Consider the following 24,807-nt stretch of genomic DNA (forward strand, 5'->3'; position numbering starts at 1 on the left):
CTACTGACGTGCTCGCAAAAAGCGACGGCTTTTCCACCCCCGCCGATTCGGTTTTGCTCCAGAGGCGGTCGGCGGTGCCCAAAACAGGCCGCATTTCCAGTTGCAGCAGGCCACGGGGCAATGGGCAAAGTCAGGGCAATTGCTTCGGGTAAAGGAGAGCGTCTCTCGCCCATACCGAGCCTGCTGATTCTTAAGGAGGGAATGGGGGAAGACGACGTGGCTGGAAATCAAACCCATGTAACTGGGAAAGCGAGGAGGAGAGAGAGCGAGAGCGAGGGAGTCCCAAGAAGGAGCCCATCCTTCCTTTTCCTGGTACAGAAGAGGAGATGCTTGGCAAAGTCCGCCCCTCCGGCCCAAAGGTCCCGGCTGCAGCACGGGCGTTGCTTCCTCCCGTTTCCCCCCCCTTTTGGAAGTCGGGAGCCTGGGAGGCAGCCCCGCGCAAAACCGCCGCCAGGGGAAGAGAAGCGGGTGGCTGGTTCCCTTCCCCGGCCTCTCCCCGCCTCTTCCCTTTTTTTTCCTGGGTTTGACCCCAAGCGCAGGGCCAGCGAAGAGGAAGGCAGTCTTGGAAGGGGCTGCCGAAGGGTGGGGCCGGCGGTCTCTCGCCTTCCCCTCGCCCTGCCCCGTGGGCCGAAAGGGTTAACAAGGCAGCTGACAACATCGGCCCGCTGGCTTGCTATAAACATCTGGGGGGAGAGCCCTGGCCGTGGGCAGACTCTGAATGGCTCCAGACGGAAGGAAAGAGCGCGGAGAAGTTTAGGTTGGTATTTTTCACACTGGGTGTGTGTGTGTGTGTTGTGCAGCAGCACTAACTCAGCGGTGGTGAGTTTGCCTTCTCAAAACTTAGCGGTCTGTTGTATCTGGATTGCTGGCTCTCTTGCTTCTCTCCCCTTCTCGCTTCGCCGAGGGGGAGAGCAACCCCAAGTCTTGCGCGCCCCGTGCCGATTCTTTCTCTCTCTCTCCTCTGCCCAGTTTCAGCCTCTGGCCGATCTCCTCCTACGCGCTCCCCAGCGAGCCTTGATTTCCCCTCTGGAGTCTTTCCGGAAGCGCTTGTAAACAGCCCCTGCTGGTGGAACAAGGACATATATATATATTTGTGCGTTCATTTATTTTTGCAAAGCGAGTCTCGTTCTTTCGGTATTTGTCAGAGGTGCCGTGCTTTCGCTCTGAAGTTCACTGTTTGGCTTTAAGATATTGGGGGACGGGACGGGACACGGATTTTGTTGCTGTTCTTAATCCACAATTTTTGGGGGGGAGTTGAACTAGCAAAGCATTGGAGGATCGAAGACGTGCACCCAGGTGGACATCTTCATTTTTCCTAGTTGATTATTTTATAACCTTGTTCCAGTCCCTGCCCAAAATTGTTACGTGGTCAAATCCCGATCCAAGCCATGGTCGTTGCATTCAGAGTTTGTAAGATTTCTTTTCTGATGTCATCTCCACCCTTAAAGAAATCGGAGAGATTTATTAGGTTGACTAGAAAAGGAAAAGGGGTAGGAAGGAGTGCTAGGTGGGAAATGCCAAACGGCGTAGCTCATAATGCCTCTTGGATACCGCTTTTAGTTGATTTCTGCTGGACCTTTTGTTTCATAAGTATATTTTTGGGAACTCATGTGTGAATGAGCCATTGCAACTTTTAACACCACAAACCTCAAGTGCAGCACGGGAAATGCCTTGAAATGAAAGGCAGAGTTCTGCAAGGTTGCCAAAGGATGAAGTTATTTGTGAGTTTCTTGATGTTTGGTTTATCTGAAGATGGCTTATATCTTCTAGTCATTTGGAAGTGTCTGGGATCTGTTGCTGCTTTTAAAAGGTCCTCTTGATCTTTAAGTCTGCAGCATGTAAGCATTTCTTTTAATGAGAAATATCTGTGGTTGCCCCACACTACCATCTTTTGTATAATATAGTATTCAGCTTTGTTAGGGTATTTTCCCACGTCATTGTAGTTGTGCTTTTAAAGTTGTAGCAAAATATATATATGGCAGGGGTATATATACACACACACACACACACATACACACACACACACAAAATAAATCTCCTTACTGCCATCTGATGTCATCCTGGTTTTTTTCCAGACCAATTCTAAAAACCAACTTCTTATGGCTATTCTAAGCAGATGTTATTTGTTTATTTTACCCCACCTTTATTATTTTTATAAATAACTCAAGGTAGCAAACATACCTAATATTCATTCTTCCTCCTGTTTTCCTCATAACAACAACCCTGTGAGGTGGGTTGGACTGAGAAAGAATAACTGACCCAAAGGCAATGCCTAAGCTGGGACTAGAATTCACAATCTTCTGATTTCTAGCCTGGTGTCAGGATGCAACAACCAAACTATGATCTTAACTTGAAACCAAAGGATTGTGGTTTAGATGTTTACCTATTTCAGGTTTAATCCTTGACATCCGTAGATCTTGTAGGACCAAAAGAAGCTACTCTCTGAAACCTTAGAGGGTTTGTTGTGTATCAATTACATGGTATGTTAAATTAGATCTGTTTTAAACACATTTTCTAAATAAACCACAATTAGCTTAATAGTACTAAGTCACTTATGGCCCAAAAGCTCCCTGCCCCTGACTGTTGTTGGTACAACTGTGAAGGAAGAAAAATTGAAAAGTTGTGCTTGTCATAAATTGTTCCATAAATCCATTTTGGAAACTAAGGCACCTCTGCCAACACTAGAAACTTGGAGGGAATTTTGCCTTGCCTACATAACTGACATGGCCCTTTCCCTGCTGGGCCCACAACTTCTTCTAAGTTAAGGTTCCAATTCTTATTAGGGTTTAAGGCAGGGGTGTCAGACTCAAGACCTGGGGGCTGGATTTGGCCCATGGGGTGCTTTGAATTGGCCCGCCCTGGAAACAGTGAAAGACTGGCCCACGGAGCTCTGTTTTCGCTAGCAGAGGGTTGCAGGAGGCTGTCGCGCAGAGGTGGTATTCAGCAGGTGTCTGACCTGTTCTGGAGAACTGGTAGCGGAAATTCTGAGTAGTTCGGAGAACCGGCAAATACCACCTCTGACTGGAGATTTTACAGTATCCTTCCCCTGCCACACCCACCAAACCACACCCACAGAACCGGTAGTAAAAAAAATTGAATGCCACCACTGCTGTCGCGGTCGAAAACGGGGCCCAGGAGGCTGTTTTTGCTGGCAGAGCGCCTTGGCCCATCACAGGCATCCCCGACATGAGTGACATGAAACTGGCCACGCCCACCCTGGCCACCAAAGTCAAACACAACCCTGGTGTGGCCCTCAATGAAATCGAGTTTGACACTCCTGGTTTAGAGTAATATATAAACTTATCCCAAGAGGATCATGGTTCTGGCGTGGTACAAGACAGTTTCCTATTGAGGCCATTCATGTGGCCATTATGTTCACAACCACTTCTGCAGTTTTTCTAACTTGACAGTGCTTGGGAAGCGTTCTGAAATGCAGGCATTAGGAAAGTTACTGAAACTGTTGCAATGTTTGTTCCTTTTTGCTATTTGGGCAATCGGTATAATTGTGTTTCAAGTGGCCTGCAAAGTTGTACAGCTTGTTCTTGAGTAGAGAATGTCTGTTGAAACTAGAGGGATGTAGTGGGGAAAAAACAGTGAGCCTCAGAGAGTTTAAGCCTGGTACAGCAAAGGGGACTCTGAACAAGCTTCAAAGTTACAATAGCACTGAAAAAATGAATTATGACTGTTTTTCACACTTTATGTCCATTGTAGCATCCACATAGTCACATGATTAAAATTTGAGCCCTTGATAACTGGCATGTACTTGTGACAGTTGTATTACCTCAGGATCATATGATTACCATTTGTAACCTTTCCAGCTGACTTCCAACAAGAAAAGTCGGTGTGGAAGCCAGATTTACTTAATGGCCATACAATTCACTTAACAAGTGCAGTGATTTGCTTAACAACTGTGGCATAAAGGTCACAAAATGGGGCAAAACTCAATAAGTACCATTCTTAGCAATGGAAATTTTGGGCTCAATTGTGACCATAGGTTGAAGATTACCTGTAGAATACTAAAACTTCCATTGTGTTTGTCTGTTTGTACCCTCATTTTAGCCCAACTAGTGCATTATACAACAACAATCTTTGAATCAAGGTACCTAAAATTCAATCACTTAAAAGAATGCATAAAAAATCCAGGACACCTGTTACTCCCGTAAAATCTAAATCTCTAAAATGTTCCGTCCATTTTTATTTGAAAAGTTGCGCATGTTGCAGCATTTCTGCAGTCACATGATCATGATTTCCAACACTGCCTTCCAGTTTCACAGAAGCCAAGTCAATTGGGAAGCCAGCAGGAAGTTGGAAATCTGCTTCTATTGCTTTTTTGCCTGCCTGGAGTCATTCTGTCTATCATTCTGTTTAGGTAAATATTGACTTACCTATTGAAGTTTGTGTGCCACTACATTTTTTTTTCTAGTTGTGATATGTACTTTCTTTAAATGACCGTAGGACAGTCCAGCATTCAGGTAAAATAAATATGGGTAGCCTAAAATTTATTATTCATTTTGGTCATATCAAACTTACTCTCAAAAGAAGACCCAATTGGTCACAACCTTGTCTAGTATTTATAGAAAAAGGAAATAATGAAAAGAAAAACCAGAGGAGCTGTGGCAAAATGGAAACAGGATGGATAAACTTACTTAGCGCCAATAAGCTGCTTGGTTTCAACAAGTCATATTCCAATTTCCTCTTTGGTTGCTCTTAGTTGTCTTTCTCCCTTTTCTCTATTCCTTCAGTTCCTTCTGTTCCTGTGAGTATTTACTGGCAATGCATGATTTTCTTGTTTCTTTTCTTATACTGAATTTTTCTTACATTGAGCTGTTATAAGAACATATGAAAAAGTATAAGACCTTAAGGGGCTGTAAGGCATAGGCAAGGGGAATTAATGATGATTTTAAAATTCACAAAATTGACTCCTGTAGATTATAGTCCAAAGAAAGTAAATAGTGTAAATTGTATTCATAGTGAATATTTTGTGTGATTCAGACATTCTTGGTTTCTATTGGAGCCTATTAGCTATTTCTTTCTATACCCAAATAATGGATTTTTCAGCCATTAATTAATGATACCCCGTATTTTCTGCAATTCTTTTCATTGAGTAAGGGAAGCATCTGGCTGGTGGCCATGCCCCAATTTTCAAGTCTTAGTTTAAATCTGATTATTCAGGCTTTGCTCCTTACTTATCTTGAACTTGGTTTCTTGACATTATTTTCCCCAATCAGCTTAGTTTTCCTGGGGAACATCTAGAACTGGAGGAAGAGAATGGTAAATGCAAATGTTTTTGAAGAGGTGTCTTCACTGCTTTAGTAAAGCCATTTTTGCTATGGCTGCATTCTAGAATCCACAATTCTGAACTGGAAAAGATTTCTAACTCATCTCTTGGAGAACAATATATTGGAGAACCAATCTATCAGCCATAATGCTGTTCGGTTTGGTTTAATTTTTGTTTCCCATCTTATGATTTATTCAGTAGTGTCAGATTTAGCAACTGTGCCTTGAAAAATGATGGGTCATTGTGATGAGTAATCCTAGGCTAAGAATTTGTCATCTCAGTGGTGACTACATTGTCATCTTAGTAGGAGCTGAAATGATCATATTTGGGTGCTGATGAAGTTATGCCTTGCATCTCAAAGTGTACAACTCTTTGCTTTGCGCTTGAGGTTATAATTTTGGATCCCATTCCTGGGAATAACTTTACTCTGAACCCAATGGATGTGTTGCCCTTTGAGAATTCCCATTGACCCAACCAATTTTCTCAAGTTGATCTCCCTAGATGAGCTTTTCTTCAAATCCCACAGGGCCCACTTACCATTTTTCAAGTTTTGCTTGCTGGGGATGATTGAATTTGCAAGCTGGAGAAAGTTGTATGAAAGTTATTTTAAATTCAATCTCCAAAAGTAGCTTTTAAAGCAAGAGCAATATTCAGATTATTTGTAGGTTATACAAAAAAATCCTGTGAATCCTTGTGCGCAAGCATTTTCACCCATAAAAAAGTCTGAGTTTACATATGTCATCAATCTATGGTGCTTAACTATGGTTTGTTCAGTAAGCCATAGTTGCTTGCTATTCTGAGCATACTCCATGATTTTCAAACCACAGGCCTGTTTTTACACTAAGTAAACTCTCTTATGATTTAGTGCAGGGGTCTTCAAACTTGACAGCTTTAAGATTTGTGGACCAACTCCCAGAATTCCTCCTCCAGTTATGTTAGCTCAGGAATTCTGGGAGTTGAAGTCCATAAGTCTTAAACTTGCCAAGTTTGAAGACCCTTGATTTAGTGCAAAAACCCAGCCATGGTCACATGTAATTTTTAAAGACTTATTTTTCAAATTTGTGTGTAACCCATTAAAATGAGTTTTTCCAGGGCTGTTCACACAGTACAGCTAGTCACTATGTTATTTATCTGATTTGGTCAAAACAAGGTAATTGGGTTGTTTTTAAAGATTTGTTTTATCCCACTCTTTATTATTTTTAAAATAACCAATTTATAAAAACATGTATAGATAAATACATTACATAATGTAAATGCGTTTATGAATTAGGCAAACCTACACAATACTATTGCCTCCTCCTATTTTCACCACAACCACCGCTCTGTGAGGTTAATTGGGCTGAGAGAGGGACTGGTTCAGAGTCATCACAGCTGGCCTTCATGTCTAAAGAGGGCAAGAATTCACTGTCTCTTGGTTTCTAGCCTGGTATCTTAATCCCTAGACCAAATTAGTTTTTATATTTTGACCAAGAGCCAAAACAATCTGACATAATCCGACATAATGATCATAGCTTAACGTAGCCTGAAAATCCAGTCAGTTCCTATAGTGTAAAAATACTAGTGCTGCTTCTGCCCTTGGAGCAACAGACTTTAGAGGAGGAGTTTAGGGCCAAAGGAGACTCCCAAGTATGTTAAGTACTGTATCTGTTGAGCTAAAATATTCCATCCTGTCAAACGAAAAGTCGTGAGATTTAGACTCAGCTGTTGGTAACTTTAGCAGATTTAAAACTTCAGCTTTAAGCTTTTGACTTGAGTTCAAAGCAAAAACTCTAAACGGCAGGTTGAATTTGCCAGTTTGGTAAGTACACTGTAAACAAAGATGGAATATCTCTGAAAGTTAAGCTGACAAAATCCTTGATATTGGATGACTGAAAGTTAAGTATACTGGAGGCAAAAAACAAGTTATTTGGGGCAGATGTGCCTCACAGATGTATTCACTTGTTCTAGGAAGCCATGTGTTGTTTTTCCCTGTGAGAATTTCTTTTCTTTGGTTGCAAGAGTTGTGAAATGTGTAGGTTTTTTTAAAAAAAAATTGCAATGAACAGAAATAATCTTGCTACAGGTTTCTTAGTTTCAGAGTGTTATAAGGTATTGTTATGGAACTGTGGATGATACGCTCAGTATTACCATTGAATAAACTAGTAGTGAAACAGCTGTGAAAGAATCTATGATCGTGTTTATGTAGTTGTGATAACATGCAAATTACCCAAGTCACTATTGGCCTTGATGGCAGTGTAGCCATCTGAAGGCCATCTGCTGGGAAACTAATGAGCTGGCTTCCTTGCGCAGTTGGTTATACTCAGTCTGCTTGGAGTAAATGAGTCAGAGGTCCGATCCAGCAGGGCATTGCCTGTGTTCTTAACTTCTGTTGCTACTAAGGGTAGATCATGCCCACTGCCCTATTAAAGCTAAAGTAACCTGTGATTCAAATGCAGATAACTTCTTTCATTGGAATTGAAGAAGCCTTAATAATTTCCTTGCATTTCATCTTTTTCTTTCCCTGTGGTTTAATATTTGCAAGATGGAGTAAAGATGGAGAACAATAGTCTTCCTTGCCAGGTTTCCCTAAAGTGTATTGGATTGCAGGACAAACTCAAGTGGCTGCCAGGATCCTCCCCCCCCAAAGCACTCTGGCACCAAAATTTTGGGTTATGTTTGGAAGGGATTAAAAGAGGAAAGTGTATAACTCTTGCAGAGGTTTCATCCCTTAAAATATTTCCTTGCTGCCCAAATTGGAGCATTTATCTATTTGGAGGAGTTCAAATGACAGAAAAAGATACTTTACATTTGACTGATATGTATATGATTCGTTTAATTTCCCCCAAACTCTCCAAAAAAGCCAACTCTTTTGACTCTGCCCACCCTTGTAATACAATGACATCATCAGTGTCATGTCCAAATATTCTTATAACTTGCTCCCTGGGACCCTTTTTTGGAAGTTTTAGTCTCAGCACATGTGTTGAGGGTTTTGAGTTGGAGAAAGCTTAATATGCTGTTTGTATTCATGAAGTTAGCCTCTTGATCAGGGCTATCAAACTCCTGGCCCGCGGGCTGGATGCGTCATGCGCTGGCCATGCCCACGCCCAGTTTAGCGAAGTGGGGGAAAGTCCCAATACGCCACGTGATGACGACATGAGTTTGACCACCCCTGCTCTTGATTATCCTTGGATATACTACTTTCCTGGCCTACTTTGTGTTGGTCATGGCACAAGAAAACTCTCCAACAAGTTGTTCTGTGATTCCTGAATGGCGGTGGGGGAAGGATGGCTCTTCCAAAAAAAGCTTAATTTTGAAAAGAGTGTCTGGATCTTGTTGCTTGTTTAGTGAGGAATTAATGGGAACTTCTGTACATTTCTAAGGATATATATACTTGAACACTGCTGAAAAGGCAGTGTGGATGAAACCGGAAGTTGCCCTGGTTAGGAGGACTGAATGTTTAAAAGGGAAGAAATAAATTCTGACAAGAGAAAGGATCATGTTTGTGATCTGCGTTGGCTTTATGTACTTCATCAATGCCTGCCTCTTTCGTAGAATAGATAGAAAAGTCCCGCTTCAGACAGGGGTGGACAAACAACTTCACTTGAATTCTTTCTCTTAGTTGTGCCTCAGTTAAATAAAATGAATTTGCTTCTGAATTTGTTTTCAGGGGAAAAGAGAATTTCACTTAATTAAATGTGATGATGGAATGTAATGTTCATTTATTCATCAGCTGTGTCATGAAAGAGCCAGTGCAGGGGTTAAGGCATCAGACTAGAAACTAGGAATACTAGATACTAGTCTTGCCATCAGCACAAGGCCAGCTGGGAGACCTTGGGCTAGTCACTTTCTCTCAGCTGTAGGAAGCAGGCAGTGGCAAAACACTTCCAAAAAAAATCTTGCCAAGAAAACGCCAGAAAGGTCCAGGAAGTGTCCAAGAGTCAAGACTAACTTGAAAGGCTAAAAAAAAAGAAAAAGAGATGAGTGTTGTGTCTTTCATTTTAAATCTTATCTGAACTACTGGTAGTGTGCAGCTCTTGGCTTCAAAACTGTATAGGCTCTGGGCTTGTTATTATTTAAATGGGAGGCCACCTGGCTAAACCTGGAAGTAAAATAAAATCCCAGAAAAAAGCAAACACTTCACTACTGTTGCCAATAAAGGTGCTTGAGTTTGATACAGGTAAAAATCTTAGTATCCCTGTGTTCCCATAGTAAACGGGAAGTAAGTAATCAACTCTTGGGTTTATTCAAGAGGAAGCTGCCTCCACCCCAATAAAGTACAAGTCAGTAGTGTATCTAAAGAGATGCAATGGCTCAGTGGCTTAATGGTGCTGGAGATGGTCTGCTGAACCTTCAGCAGGTTCGAACCCTAACACTGCATAGTGAGTCCCCATCACTTGCCTCAGCTTCTGCTCACTTAGCCATTTGAAAGCATATTTTATGTGAGTAGATAATTACCGTGTTTCTCCAACAATACGTCCCTCCCCCAATAGGAAGACCCAGCATGTTTTCTAGGCATAAAATGGAATTAAGCCCCTCCCCCCAAATTTAGGCCTAGTTTAAAACATGCAAAATTGGGGGGGAAGGCGGGGGGAACTTGCCATTAGGAGTGCCCCGCGGGCAGCTATGCCTCACCATCAGCCACTCCTAACACCATGGTGGAGCACGGAGGGCTCCCTTACCCCTCCCTTACCCCGGTCAGCAGGCGGGTGGATGTCCGGCAGCGTTTCAGCCGCTTCTCAGGCCTCCGTAGCTTCCATGGTTCCCACCGGTGCTGGTACCTCTCTCGCCAGCGCTGTCTCCAACAACAGCATCTGAGTCGCTCCCACTTTTCCCCCGTCCCCGTAACAACGGGGAAAAAAAAGATTTTGAGGTACCTGGGAGCGCCGCACACTGCGTTTTGGTTTAATCCCGAGCAGCTGGGTGGGCGTGAGAAGAGCCAAGCGAGCGTCCCTGCTGCTGCTACCCTTGGTGCTCCAGCCTCGGGCTCTGCAAGTTTGCAAAAGTCCTGGTGCGCAGCCCATTCCTGCATTCCAAGTGCCCAGGCCGAGCTGCAGCTGTCCCTCTCTCGCCAGCGCCGTCTCCAATAACAGCGGCAGCAGCAGCGGGAACCGTGGAAGCATTTCAGCCGCTTCTCAGGTGGGAGAACCGCCTCCGTAACTTCCACGGTTCCTGCTGCTGCTATTATTGAAGACAGCGCTGGCGAGAGAGGGACAGCTGCAGCTCGGCCGGGGCGCTTGGAATGCAGGAACGGGCTGCGCATCGGGACTTTTGCAAACTTGCAGAGCCCGAGGCTGGAGCACCAAGGGTAGCAGCAGCAGAGACGCTCGCTCGGCTCTTCTCACGCCCACCCAGCCGCTCGGGATTAAACCAAAACGCAGTGTGCGGCGCTCCCAGGTACCTCAAAATCTTTTTTTCCCTGTTGTTACAGGGATGGGGGAAAAGCGGGAGCGACTCAGACGCTGTTGTTGGAGACGGCGCTGGTGCGCGGGGGTGGGGAATTAATTCACCCCCGAAAAGACGTCCTACCCGTTTTTTCGGGGCTCAAAAAAAAAAAAAAAAAAAAAGGTCCGGCCATATTTTGTGAGAAACATGGAGAGTGGAGAGATGAGCTAGTGCTTTATGCACTAAATTCCTGCCAGCTTTCAACCTTCCTGGTTGTGATGCTCATTTGCGACACGGCTCTGGTGGAAAGAGGAGGGCTTTGGATGCTGCTGCTGGAAGAGTTGCTCAGCTTTCTCTCTGGTGCAAAGCTAGCTTGCCCTTCTGAGGTGCACCTTGGAAAGTGTGTGAGCTTATTCCACAGCAGAGTTAGTAAATTGGCAGCCAAACAATGACTCTGCATTAGCATCATAGTCTTCTTGCTAATGTAACAGTGCCATATGCTAATAATAATAGTGTATCTGTGGGGATGTCCTTTACATTCATTGAAAATCTATATATATAAAAGCGAAATACCACTCATGCATCATCACAAAATCTCCAGAACTGTAAAACCTACAAACTTGAAATTTGGTATGTATGTTTCTCTTGGCTTCTAGGTGCTCACTAAGAAAGGATTTTTTGAAATGACCATCAGAGCATTAGTATTTCGTATATTATTATTATTAACATGCCGTGATGCTAAGTTCTATTCCCCCTCCTCATCTGAAAAAAAATCTGTTCCAAATGCAAAACACAAGCAGAGGAGAGGAGTTTCAGTTTTAGTTTCACAGCAGCAACCAGCTTTAGTACAGAACAGTTGAACTAAGCCACACTGAGGCTCCTTGCTGTCTCCTTGCTCACACAACAAATACTGTTTCAGTTTCCAAACAGCCCTCAACTCTCTCACACACTGACTGGACGCTAGCTAAATAAATACAGGTGGATGCTGGTAGGCAGAGGCACAATTTTTTCCCCTTATTTTCCTCCCCCAAAACTAAGCCCGATCACATAGTTTCGTAGTGAAGCAGGGTATAGAGTTAGTAATAATGATAGAGGGAAACCATCTTGAAACTGAATGAACAGGAATGTGAGAGCTACTGGTATGCCTTCAGGGATACAGGAATAAGCACACCTGGCCTACTTCTCCCTGTGCAGTCTTCAGGAAAGAGCCTCTCCTGCCTATAAAAGTTTTCCCTCTTTGCAGTCAAGGACTCAGGAAAATCAGGGCCTTAAATTGGTAGTCTCCATGGGAAGAGATGCTCTCTCCTTCAGTGTCTGTCTGTGGAATGAATGGTGCTAGCATTACTGATGGAACAATGTAAGAAGTCCCAAGCATATTTGCTATATAATAAGATTATTTTTAAAGCGTGATAGGAAATCAAGTTTCCGGGCAGTTTATTTGTCACTCTTCTTTGGATTTAGTTGCTTATGAGCAACTGTGGGCTTGTTCGTTTTTGTACATTTTTGCTCTTGATTTTCAACCAACTGTTCAAAGAAACCTATAGTGAGGAGCAACCTATAATCCTAAATCTGTCTATCTGCACTGAAGAAATTACGGCTTATTCCCCAGTAACCGAGTTCAAGGTTGAAGGGCAATTAATATAAAATTCAACTAACATTATAATAAATCTTGAAAGGCAGCACAAACAATTTGCTGAAAACAGGAAGCAATTCATTCCTATGAATCTTAAAAATCAGATATAACAAGGAAATAGTGGCCACTGCTGCAAACATTTAAAAGAGGTACTCTAGTGATTGACTGGAGGGAGTTTTGTCCATCTGAATAACTCTAACAGCTGTGTGCATTGCACAAAGCCCACTTGTCTCATTCACTTGGCATGGAAGATGGGTCAGAAACCAGTGGCAGGCAACCATCTGGTACTCATCCAGGCTACATCTTGGAAATAACATTTCCAAAATACTCTCTGAAGACTGTCAGTTACATTTGTCAAAGTCCCTATATTTTATCTACCCTTGATTCAAGGTTGATAAGTGATTCTAATTACTGTTATTATTTTTTCAGATTACTTTTTTTTATCACACCTTTGGTTTTTATAAATAACTCAAGACATTGAATATATCTAATATTACTCACTGCTCTTATTTTCTCCATAGCAACAGCCCTATGAAGTAGTTTGAGCTGAGAACAAGGGACCGGCTCAAAGTCACCCAGCCGGCTTTCATGCCTAAGGTGGAACTAGAACTCAGTCTCCTGTTTTTTAGCTTAGTGTCTCAACCACGAGCGCTCAGGTCTATGCTACTTAAAAAGTATGGTTACCAAACCTAGATTGTAAAAATCCAGACAACCACTTATTATAAAATTTAGCAAGAATTCAAATATTTAAGTTCCTTATAGTGCTTTTGGTATTTTGAGATCCTGGCTTGGCTTTAATGGTTTTCCATAGCATGGAAAAATTCTCATCTTCTCCACCTCTGATTTAGTTTGATTTGTTCAGATTTTGGGTCCAGCCTTTACATTTGAAATGGTTTTTAACTCGCTCTAAAAATGAGAGCACAATTATATTAGTTGGGTGCTGTGCTAAACCAGAATAGGTTTGTTAATGTATGAACTTAATTAACTGTAATTTGTTCAACATAAGATTACTATAGTACCTATTGCAAGATATGGTATCAGTGGTGGTATTTAGCAGGTTCTGACCAGTTCTGGGGAACTGGTAGCGGAAATTTTGAGTAGTTCCGAGAACCAGCAAATGCCACCTCTGACTGGCCCCACCCCCATCTACTCTCTGCCTCCTGAGTCCCAGCTGATTGGCTGGGTCTTCTTTGGTTGCCTGCACAGGAGAACGGAGCTGGAAAGCAGGTAAGTGGGGTGGGGAGGGAATGGGGATTTTGCAGTATCCTTCCCCTGCCACGCCCACCAAGCCATGCCGCGCCCACAGAACCAGTAGTAAAAAATTTCGAATCCCACCACTGTATGGTATGTGGATTATATCATGGCTTGCTCTAAGAGAAGGTGAACCTCAGAGTTTTAGAACATTAAACTATAGTTTGGCACTTCCTCAAGATGGTTTCTTTTTAGGATGATATGGATTTATTTTAAATATATTTATAAGAATTTGCATTTCTGGAGGAACATTCACTTATTTTGAAAACTTCTGATCTTTTTCACAAGGAATCCAATTCATAGCCACTTCAACAATATACACTTTCTAAAAATGAGATAATTTTGTGAACAGAAGAGCATTGACTCTTCTAATATGCTCTGAATAATATTGCTTATCCTGAAAGGAAAAAGTGTGATAGATGTGCGATATATATCTGCTGAATATTTAATGAATGGCCTTTCTGTCATCAATAGGAAAACAGTAATGTCAGTTAAACACAAAGAAGAATAAAAACAGTTGGTGGCAAAACAAGAACCACAGATGGAGTTTTATGCAAAAGTGACTCGTCTGGAAAACCCCTCGGGTACCGAATTCTTAGTCACAGGGGGGAAATGTAATTGTGCCCGACTCTTGAAATGATTCCCAAGAGCTGGGGTAGGCAAGATGGTGCCCATAAGCATCAATCTTTGGCCGACATTTCTAATGCCTCCCAGACCTTCCTTCCCACTTGACTTTAAAATACTTCAGACATAAACAATCAATTGTCAAAACTAAATGGAAAGTTGGTGTCCTGCAAAGTATCAACGTCTGGCTTCATCTTTATTTATAAATGATCCTGGTTTCCAAGTCGGTCTCAGAGGTATTCTGAGAAAATAAAAATAATGGATGGCTGCAATCAGCTCTTTCCAAAAAAATGTGCATAGCTGCTCAGAAAGGAAAAGAAGGGTGAGTCAGGAAGATGGAGAACTTCCTGGAAGGCTAGAGAATGTGACCCAAAGCTGTCTCACTCTTTTTTGGGTTGGAAGATGGGAGTTTTGTGACAGGCTGTACCAGCTCTTGAGAGCCATTTTGTAAAGGGGCCTGAATAAGCATTCAAAATTAGAATTGTGCTTGCCATGAGCTTTGTGAAATAATCTGACCGACTTTCTTATTTCTTCCTGGTCTTGTAATTGTAAATAAGTTTTCCGACTCTGTGATCATAACTCTTTAGCGTGGTCATCTCTACATTCAGCTGGCCTTTTCCCATAAGAAAACAACAACAACTACAAACTGTAATTACATGGCTTCAAAAATAGGAAGCTTTCACAGATGAGTTCCTTGTCAGGGGAAGTGGGCACAAACATACTTTTTTCTCTTGTTGACTTGCAAATCCAAGTATTTAACTTTACTAAGCAAGTCCTTTGATCATGATACAGTACATATTGGATTGACAGAAAGCTGTCTATCTAACCTTTCCTTTCTGGATATTTAAAATTGCCTGCCTTCCTTGCACATCTCAAACCCCATTATTTTCACACTTGTATATCTGCAGTTATTAACAGTTTTGTATTTATGAGTGGGTAAAGTCATTGTCTAACATGATGCAAAGATTCAGATGACTGAATTTAAAAAGAGAGGCAGGTCGTGGGCATGGCGGTTGCTTGACTAGAGGCCAAGCTTAAAATTTTTGGAGAAACGAGTTGCAGTTACCTATAGGCCAAATGAGTATTGTGCTAATAGACAACCAAAGAAACAAAGACAAGAATCTGTTGATTATTGTAGATACTACAAGCGTAGAGCAAGCATTTTGGCCTACTGCTTCTACTTGCCCCATCTTATGCTACAATACTAGGAACGTTCATTCTTACATATTTCATTATTGTTGTCACCATAAGCAAAATGCCATGCTATTTTTTCAGTTGAACTTCAGCAGGTTAATTTTTTTTAATGTTATGATGCACAGCTAGAACTTGTGATGCTTGGTCTTTCTTTATGCCCTGATACTGAGTATTGTCTTTCTATCGTGCAGACTTTCCCCATGCATGGTGACCTCCAAGTGTGCTAAAATTTCAGCTCCCTCAATTTCCATCAAGAGTTGGGGAATGGTTCACAAAATCTCAACTTCTGCTGTTCCTTTGGCTTTTTTACATGAATAATTATAGCAGCATTTCAGCCCATTTGTTGTCTTTTTATCATTTGCGCTGTCATGTGAACACTTGTGCAACAGTAGTCCTTTAAATAGAATCAGAACAGATTTCCAGAACTTTTCTGTCATTCTCCAAGGAATCGTTACGATTGAAAATAAGTGAGGGGAAAAAGATTACTTTTTTCCTAGAAGTGATTGTTGTTTTTTTCCTGATTCTTGAAGGCTCATGACTAAACCCACTTAATTAGACCACGTTGATGGGATTTTAAACTAACTGAAATACTCTTGCATTCTTACTAAAGTGAGCAAATACTTTTCTCTTTTCAATGATATTGCATTTCCCCTGAGAGATCTCTCAGCCTCTCACATTAGAAGGCTTTCAGTAGTGTAGAATTCCAACAGTAAAAGGCAGGGATTGTCCAAAAAAAAAAAAAAAAAGGCTCCAGTGAAGCTGAAAATGTTCCAAATGAAATGTACTTTACACAAGGAGGTGTCACGCTATGCTCCTCCTGCCGGAACAGAGGTATGTAAGGAGTCTTATCTGAGCAGTGATAGATTGATAGTGTTTCTCTATTTTATATATTTTTACATATTTTACAGTTTTATTCCAGATTGGTAGGGCCTACAGGTTCCAGAATTGTAGTCCCAACACATCTAGAAGACCCCAAATCAGGAGAAGGTTGCACTATAAAGTATAGGAAGCTGGATAATATGGGCCTCAACTTACAACAGTTTATTTCGTGACCGTTCAAAGTTACAGTGGCACTGAAAAAAGTAACTTGTGACTGATTTTCACACTTGACCGTTGCAGCATCCCCATGGTCACGTGATCAGAATCCAGACACTTGGCAACTGACTGGTATTTATGACGGTTGCAGTGTCCCAAGGTCACGTGATCTCCCTTTGCGCCTTCTGACCAGCAAAATCAATGGGGGAGCCCGGTTCACTTAACAGCCGTGTTACTAACTTAACAGCATCAGTGATTCACTTAACAACTGTGGCAAGAAAGGCTGTAAAATGGGGCATAACCCATTCACTTAGTTACAGAAATTTTGGGCTCAATTGTCGTTAAGCTGAGCACTATCTGAAAATAGTGTTGTTCTGATTCCCTTGCAGCTCACATGTGTGCTTTGCTGAAGGAGATTTCAGTTATTTCAATGGGGTCTGTTCCCAAGTAGGGCACTTCTATTTTGTCCAGACCCCCAAGTATAAAAACATATAAAATTGCATGGCTCTTATATTTTGATTTAATTTGAATATCTGAACAATTCTTTGCACAGAAAGTGTGGTTTTTCTTAGTAGGGGAGTTTTAATTAGCCCCCAAAGAGCTAGATAAAAAAGATGGGTGCCTAAGATGCTATAGGGCTTGAGTTTATCTTCCAAAAAATAATACTCAAATAACATTTCTGCGGCCCCAGCCAGAACCATATGTCCCAAGTAAACGCCATCTTAACTTCTTTTCTTCCCCAGTGAGCAATCTTGCTTCTCTTCTCCAAATATTTCTCTCTTTTAGATGGCTAGCATGGCCACAATACCTCACTCTGTGTCCAAATGTTCCAGTGCTCTAATTCAGGGATCGCCAACCTTTTGGACCTGAGGGACCACCAAACTCATAATTTTAGATCCCAGGGACCACTAACGGGTTCTGTGGGCATGGCCTAATTTGTGGGTGTGGCTTGGTGGTCATGTGACTGGCTGGGCATGGCTTGTATGTAAATATTATAAATATTTATATACATATGGATTTTTTTTATATAAAAAAAGAGCAACTTTTACCCAAAACCAGGCAAATCAGGCAGGCAGATTGAGTTGCTCAGAGAATCACAGATTCATTCAGTGATCTATCTATCTGCCATTGGCTAGCTCAGTCTCTCAAATTTGCTTGCCGTGAGTCTGCACTGAATTTGCTTGCAAGCAACCTTCAGTCCTAAGGGAGGTTTGGCTGTGCTGAGCCGAAGATCTAAAGACTAGCTAGAAAGCAAGAAATCCAACCATTTCCTGCTTCCTAGCTAATCTAAATCTCCTGGCACAGCAGAACAGATGATGGTCAGAAAAAGGAAAAAAAGAAATTTAGCAGGCAAGTTTACTGGGTAAGGAGTGAGTGGGCGGGGAGGGTTCCTGCGGGCCATGTGGGTGGCGCAGCCTTGTGTTTCTGTGCAGCCTGGATTAATTGCTTTGTGGGGATGCTCTGGGGGTGAGATTTCTCTGCGGTCTACCAAAATTTTCTCACCGCCCACCGGTTGGTGACCGCTGCTTTAATTCATTAAAATAGGAAGAACCCACTGCCATTGTTTTATTTAATCATTTTAAAAGGCTTCTTTGGACATACTGACTCAAAACTCAGCCTCTCTGGATATGAAAACATTTAGAAACCTAAGGGTCAGGGCCTAAAAATATGACATTTTATTAATTTTTCTTGGTTTTTGTTTTGCATTTCGATATAGAGAAGCAATCTGCTTCAGGTGGCACATGAGGATAGGTCTATGACAACTCACCATGGCCAACTCGCCACAGCCAGCTCACCATGGCCAACTTATCATGGCCAATTCGCCATGGCCAACTAATAGTGGGACAACTTTACATTAAGAAATAGTTGAATAGAACCATTAAAGAAAGGATGCAAAAGAAAATTATTCATTTTAAATAATTAAATTGAATTGTTAAATTGTTCCACAATGAGTTGTCCTGAGATGAATTGGCCATGGTGAGTTGACCTATGGCGAGTTTTCCCATTCGGCACAAGAGTGAGAAGCCCATGAGACCAATAGCCTTGAGTGATTCCCTAGCTATAGTGGAATTAAAGTTGTGTTTTTCTCTTTCTTTCAACAACATCCAAAGGTATCCTTGAGGTATGTAAAAGTTAGTCTTTGTCACCCATCACTTTGAAGGGAAGTCAGATGAAGGCTGACTGAGGTCTGGAAGAAGTCCTTTTGCTTTGAAATCTGCCTTTTTTAGCTACCAATAATAGGCTATTTAAGGCATTGCCTATAGATACAGATGATTAAATGATCTTATTTCCTGGAAATTGTTCTGTATTTCATACGCTTGTCGCGTGTCCCCAGTATTAACATCCATTCTTCTCTAATTTGAAATGGTTCAGATTGGTGGTAATTAACAAATGGAAACATCAGCAGGAGTTATAGAGGTGGCTACAACAAACAAGTCTGATGTGACAAAATGGTCATATCATTGCACCTCAAACTTTCTGTGACCGAAAAGTCATCATGTCTATGGATTTACTTGATATTTATGAGGCACTTTTAAAAGCTTGCTGAACGCTTGTCCTCAAAACTATTTTTTTTTAAATGATAGTCAACTACAGGTATTCCTCGACTTGTGACTTAGTCACTAAGTGACTGGTATGGTCTAGGACAGCTTTCCTCAAATTGGATTCCCTCTACAGCTGTGAACCTCAATTCCTTAGGCAGACTGGCCATTACTGGCAACTTTGGGAACTGAAGTTCAGGCAGTCTGGAAATTGCCTAGGTGGGAAATGGCTGGCTTGTAATATGTGAACTCAGCCATTTTGGCTTGTTCAGCAAACTGTAGTTAAGCCAATTCATGACAGTGTAATCTGTGAAGCTCATGTATAAAATAGTTTCATCAGTTAACAGTTAGTATTACTCTGGATAACCAATCTGGTTGAGAAAAACAAGTTGTCTAGTTGTTCATCATCTCCTAGAGTCTCCAGAATTGATGTCCTTTGACTGGAGACATCATGGCTAGGCAGTACTTGGCAGAGTCCAATGGTCTTCGCTGAATCATCTTTTTCTCAAATAGTAGCAGCACATATCAGTCCTTCTACCCAAGTAGGTCCACCCACTCTTCCCTTTTCACCCTCATTGTGTTCATAAGCTTTAACAATTATGGCTTGTTCAGATTTGAATAGGCCCACTATCCTTGGTGTGCCAGTCAGGGAAAGATGGACAATGTGTCATAGGAAGCTTACATTTAGCTCCAAATGCATGGACTGCAGCCTAGAAAGTGTGTGAATGTGTGTGCACTCCTTGGCTATGTGTCTCTTGTTCTGTTTATTGTTAGTCTCTTTTTAACAACCATCCACCATTCCACATCCTGAATAACTCATTTGGATGACCTGCTGAAGAGGAAGCTCTAATAATTCCATGAAGAGCCCATAATAAGAATCTGAGACTTTATTAGAAATTGAAGCAGATTTATTTTTGTTCCATCATAGTCATCATGGAACAGCTAGAATGGAAAATGAAACACTTGCCATTTTTTGGTCCCTAAAGGGGACCAAAGGGGCTGTCAAAATAACAATCCCAATTCATATCTCCCAATTTGTTACCGTATACAATAGATGTTTCCCCCATTATGTAATGGAAGCTAATTTTAAATGTCTGCGGACCCTTTTGCTAAATGGCAGATGTTTGTATTCTCCGTTAATACCACAGAACATGAAAATAATGGTTTATGCAGAGGGGATATAAATAATTTGCAACCTTTCTACCTTTGTACCTAGCAAGTTTCAGTCATTGCTGTTTCATGAAAGGAGGTGAAAGACTCACAATTAAAAAAACAGCAGCCACAAACAGTTAAGACTGAATGAGTTCATATACCACACTAAACCACCATCTGGTTTTAGGTGTAACATGCTATGTGGACCTAGTTAGTCGAGGTTCTTTTCATGACATGCCATGGTTTAACACAGCATATTAGCTCAGGATGTAATGCTAAACTAGAAAGTTTTAACAAGATGATTTAATATTGGGCATCTTCTAAGTTAGCATTTGCTTCTTTGGTCCAACAATTAGCTTTATTTATTTATTTATTTATTTATTTTATTTATTTGATTTGCCAGTTGTTTACAAGATAATAAGTATAAGTGTATACATAGTTGGGAATACATGAAATGGGTACATATAAGAAAAATAAAAGAAGAATAAGAGAAACAATAGGACAGGGACGGTAGGCACGTTGGTGCGCTTATGCACGCCCCTACAGACCTCTTAGGAAAGGGGTGAGGTCAATAGTAGACAGTCTAAGGTTAAAGTTTTTGGGGTTTGGGAAGAAACTACAGAGTCGGGTAGAGTATTCCAGACATTGACCACTCTATTGCTGAAGTCGTATTTCCTGCAATCAAGTTTGGTGCGGTTAACTTTGAGTTTGTATCTATTGTGTGCTCTTGTGTTGTTATGGCTGAAGCTGAAGTATTCATTTCATTTCAGCTTATCTGTCAGCTCCAAAATTTCATATTCAGTAAATGTAATTAATTACCAGGAGTTGTAACTCAGTGGTAGTGCATGCAGAAGATTCTAAATCAGGGATGGACAGCTATGGACATTTTACGGCCTCTGAACTTTAACTCCCATGCTGGCTCAGGAATTCTGGGAGTTGGAAATTCACAGATCGTAAAGAGTCCATAGCTGCCCACCCCTGATCTAGAATCATTGACATGTCCAGGTAGATTTGGAAAAATTCCTCAGTGCAACCCTGATCATCTTATTTACTATGAATTTGGATTAAAACTGTACATTCCACTTTATTTGCTATGAGAAACAGCTTGGAATCTCCTATTCCCTACATTTTCCTATCATTTTTAAGGTGGATTTTTCATAGTAAAAAGAGACAAAATTTCACCTCTGACATTTAGCCATGAGGGAGTTGTGAAAACTGTATTTTTGGATGTGGTATTGAGTCCAATTTGTAGACTGGTGGTAATGCTTCTTCCTCCCATGACCAAACCTTGAACAGCTACAGCTGGCAGATTTCCCCTGAAAAAAGTCCCTTATTGTCAACAAAGAGCACTCACATTTTTAATTCAAGTTTGTAAAAATTAGATCAATTTTAGGCCAAATGCAAGACAACGAGGCAGTGTCTCTGAACAAACATCAAGAAACTTCCTGAACTCTTCAACTTCCCTTCAGCTTCTTTTATGCTGCAGAGTTCTGCTGTAAGCAGCTTTCTCCTGGTGATCAAAAGAGATCATTTTTAATTTTTTACAGAAAACATAACTGTTTCAGCAGAAATGACTGACTTTTGGCGTTCTTCGCTTTCAGGCCCAATTTCCAAGTGAGACTTCTGCCACATATGCCTGGTCCAGTTCATGATTTGTTTCTTCTGAGTTTTGAATAATAATAAAAAATTCTAGAAAATATTATAGGAGAGAAAGCATAATCCGTGATTCCTAATCAGATGATATGACTGAACATGGCTATCTGGGCGGCCATTTTTGGGAGCAGGTGCAACATTGCAACCTTCCAATGGGCCTGCGTTTCCCATCTTCTGCAATAATGTTAAAATAAGACATTGTTCAAGAGTAATTAGACTAAAAAAGGTCTCAAACCTTTCCCCAATGGTTCATAGCCCACTGCGAAACAGGCATGGATTATTCCTGTCATGAAGTGCATTTCTATGAGCCCTACTTTTTACATAAATTCCATTTAACTTGGAGATGAAGTTTGAGCATTTATATACTAGCATTACATATTTTCTATATTTTGAACCCATAATTTTTTTAAAAAACCCTTTTTTTTCTGCCCAGACTAATAGGATGTGAATATTACTAATCTGTACAATTGAAATGTTTCCGTGTTTGCCTTTGGGGCAAGGGCTGCTGCAATTGCCCTTGGTGGATTATATTAATAATAAAACATGAATGATACAGTTACAATTACCAACAATAAGCAATAAGGGCCCCCAAATGAAACTACTGATAAAGTCATAAATACAATGACTTTATCGGCAATAAGTGGCCACTTCTACCAATTAAGATAATTCAGTTGATAATAATTTCCTGTAGCCTTACAGAATAGGAGCTGATTGAATTCTGGGGAAATAAGAGAAACAGAGAAACAATGGTTGCATGTCTCCATCCCCCTAATATAAAAAAAAATGTGGGCTTACAAGAGTGTATACTACTACAAATAGTCTCAAATGTGTTTTTTCAAGAGGTAACTGGACTTTCTGGTTGTTGTTTTTTCCTTTGAAGAAGTTTCACTTCTCATCCAAGAAGCTTCTTCAGTTCTAAATCAGCTCTAAATTTAGATCTAATTCAATCTAAAATCAAAGCTGAAGAAGCTTCTTGGATGAGAAGCAAAACATCTTCAAAGAAAGAAAACAGAAAACAAAGTCCAGTTGCCTCTTGAAAAAGCACCTTTGGGACAACCATGACATGGGTGACTGAGAATCTCCCTAAACACACTCCAGATACTCCTGGGAGCTTCACATGAGGCATGCTAAAATTGTACGGAGAAGGCAGTCTAAACTCTTAGCAAAGTCTCAAGGGGGAAACAAACAAACACATATGTCTTGTTTGTTACAAAAGCAGATTACATATGAATTAACTAATGCATTAAGGCAGGGGTCTCCAACCTTGGCCACTTTAAGCCTGGTGGACTTCAACTCCCAGGAATTCTGGGAGTTGAAGTCCACCAGGCTTAAAGTGGCCAAGGTTGGAGACCCCTGCATTAAGGTATTGCTTAGTTAGCCTTAGTTAGTTAGTGCGTTGGTTAACAAATTATGGGTTAATATACCACTTGCTACTTCTGGTCATAAATTTCTTCAGAGAGTTTGCAGCTTTGCTTGCTATTCTCAGGTCTGGCCTTTTCTGCCCTATTTCTTGAGGTATCATTTTTATGGCTATTGGATGGAAACTAATCAAGGAGAGAAGCAACCTAGAACTAAGGAGAAATTTCCGAACAGTGAAAACAATTAACCAGTGGAACAGGTTGCCTTCAGAAGTTGTGGGTGCTCCATCACGAGAAGCTTTTAAGAAGAGATTGGACAGACTCTAGTCTGGAATAGTATAGGGTCTGCTGCTTGAGCAGAGGATTTCTAAGGTCCTTTCCAACTCTGTTATTCTGTATTTTTCCTCCATTCTGTCCCAGGCATTTTATAGCATGATTCTGTGGAGGTGTACTTCAAAGAAAAATTGGGTAGCTTCAATGATACTGTGTCATATTTGCATGACTTAGGAATAGAAACAGAAGAGAAAATATATCCTGGTGTATGTGTGTGTGTGTGTGTGTTTGTTTTAATAATTAAACTGGGTTTTACCCTTGCCCAATTTTCTTTTAAGTGACCCAAACTGGAATTAACATTTTTACTAAAGAGATTTTGTTAGATGACAGATAACTTTCTTTGAAAATGTTGCTTATTCTTCCTGCTGCATAGGTCTTTTTCAAAAGTCCTATTAGCTATTTTCATACTGAAACAGATTTGGAAAATGAGGACAACTCTATTGAGCAACAAAGCAGATCAAACTGCAGAAAATTATGGAAATCAGAATGGGATTTGCTGGAAGTAAGGTATGGTTTGTGTGTGTCCATGTGAGCGTTCCCATTTGTGTGGTCCTGTCTTGGTGGCCATGGAGCAAAGTTTTGTATACAGTACTGTAGATGAGTCAGCACTGAAAAAGGTTTCATCGCAGACATGCATATTGAGGTCTTTAGCAGGAGACTGACCCAAAGACATGCCTGTACAATCCTAATTCTTTCCATGTGTTTGTTATTTAATTTTAGTGAACCCCAAGGAGCTGACTAGGCAAAAAAAAACCCAAAACCCTCTACACGCTGTGGAGTTATATTAAAAAAACAAAACAAAAGTGAAGTAAAATTCTTCTAAAGAAGCAAACTAGATGGAGGATGGGGCAATGTTATTATTTGGTTGAACGAGGTGCAATACGGAACTCTGGTGTCATATATTGCTCTGACAGGAAATGAGTAGAAAAGCTGAAGTGAACTTCAGTGAGAACTGACATCTTCTGTTGAAGCCATCCCAGGTCTGTTTCCTTATTTTTGCAGCTAATGTTTTGGTCTGTTCACTAAATAAGAGGGATAAAGCTTTGAGACTGGTGCGGTTGAGCTGAAATGCATGTGACATTGGTTGACTGAGTGGTCGCTCTGGCAGAGAATCGTTCACGAATCCTTCAGAAGGCAAGAGAGCAAGGATCTGACTTGGAACAATTTAACCCTTGTTTTATGAGGGAAGGGAAAATGGCTGAGAGCAATACTGCAGCTAAGCCTGAGGCTCAAGATAGTTTTCTCAAGGAAATCATGTGGGGAAATATGGAGAACCTGAGGAGCTATTATCTCGGAGAAAACTTGGCTGTCTTGCAAGAAAAGGGAACCTGGAGAAAGGGGAAATGGAGGAAGAGACAAGAAAGGAACTTGTGAGATAAAAAGTTTGAGAGATAC

General features: G+C 41.1%; 1 protein-coding gene across 4 annotated transcripts in view; it reads left to right on the forward strand.

Moving 5' to 3' along the window:
* Positions 1-558: 558 nt before the first annotated feature.
* WIPF1 (WAS/WASL interacting protein family member 1) overlaps positions 559-24,807 on the forward strand; it is a 63,388-nt gene continuing 39,139 nt past the window's right edge. Inside the window, exons 1-3 of one of the 4 annotated variants that reach the window (XM_087949694.1) lie at positions 559-757; positions 23,786-23,919; positions 24,133-24,392. The gene's annotated coding sequence lies outside the window, so the exon portion shown is untranslated. Of the gene's footprint in view, positions 758-12,793; positions 12,947-23,785; positions 23,920-24,132; positions 24,393-24,807 lie in introns of all 4 variants that reach the window. The other 3 variants (XM_087949696.1, XM_087949695.1, XM_026677687.2) reach the window with 3 other exon arrangements.

This window comes from Notechis scutatus, chromosome 1 (genome assembly GCF_049901735.1).
Source record: "Notechis scutatus isolate UNSWTSFEM ecotype Mainland chromosome 1, rNotScu1.2, whole genome shotgun sequence".
In the NCBI taxonomy this organism is placed as follows: domain Eukaryota; kingdom Metazoa; phylum Chordata; class Lepidosauria; order Squamata; family Elapidae; genus Notechis; species Notechis scutatus.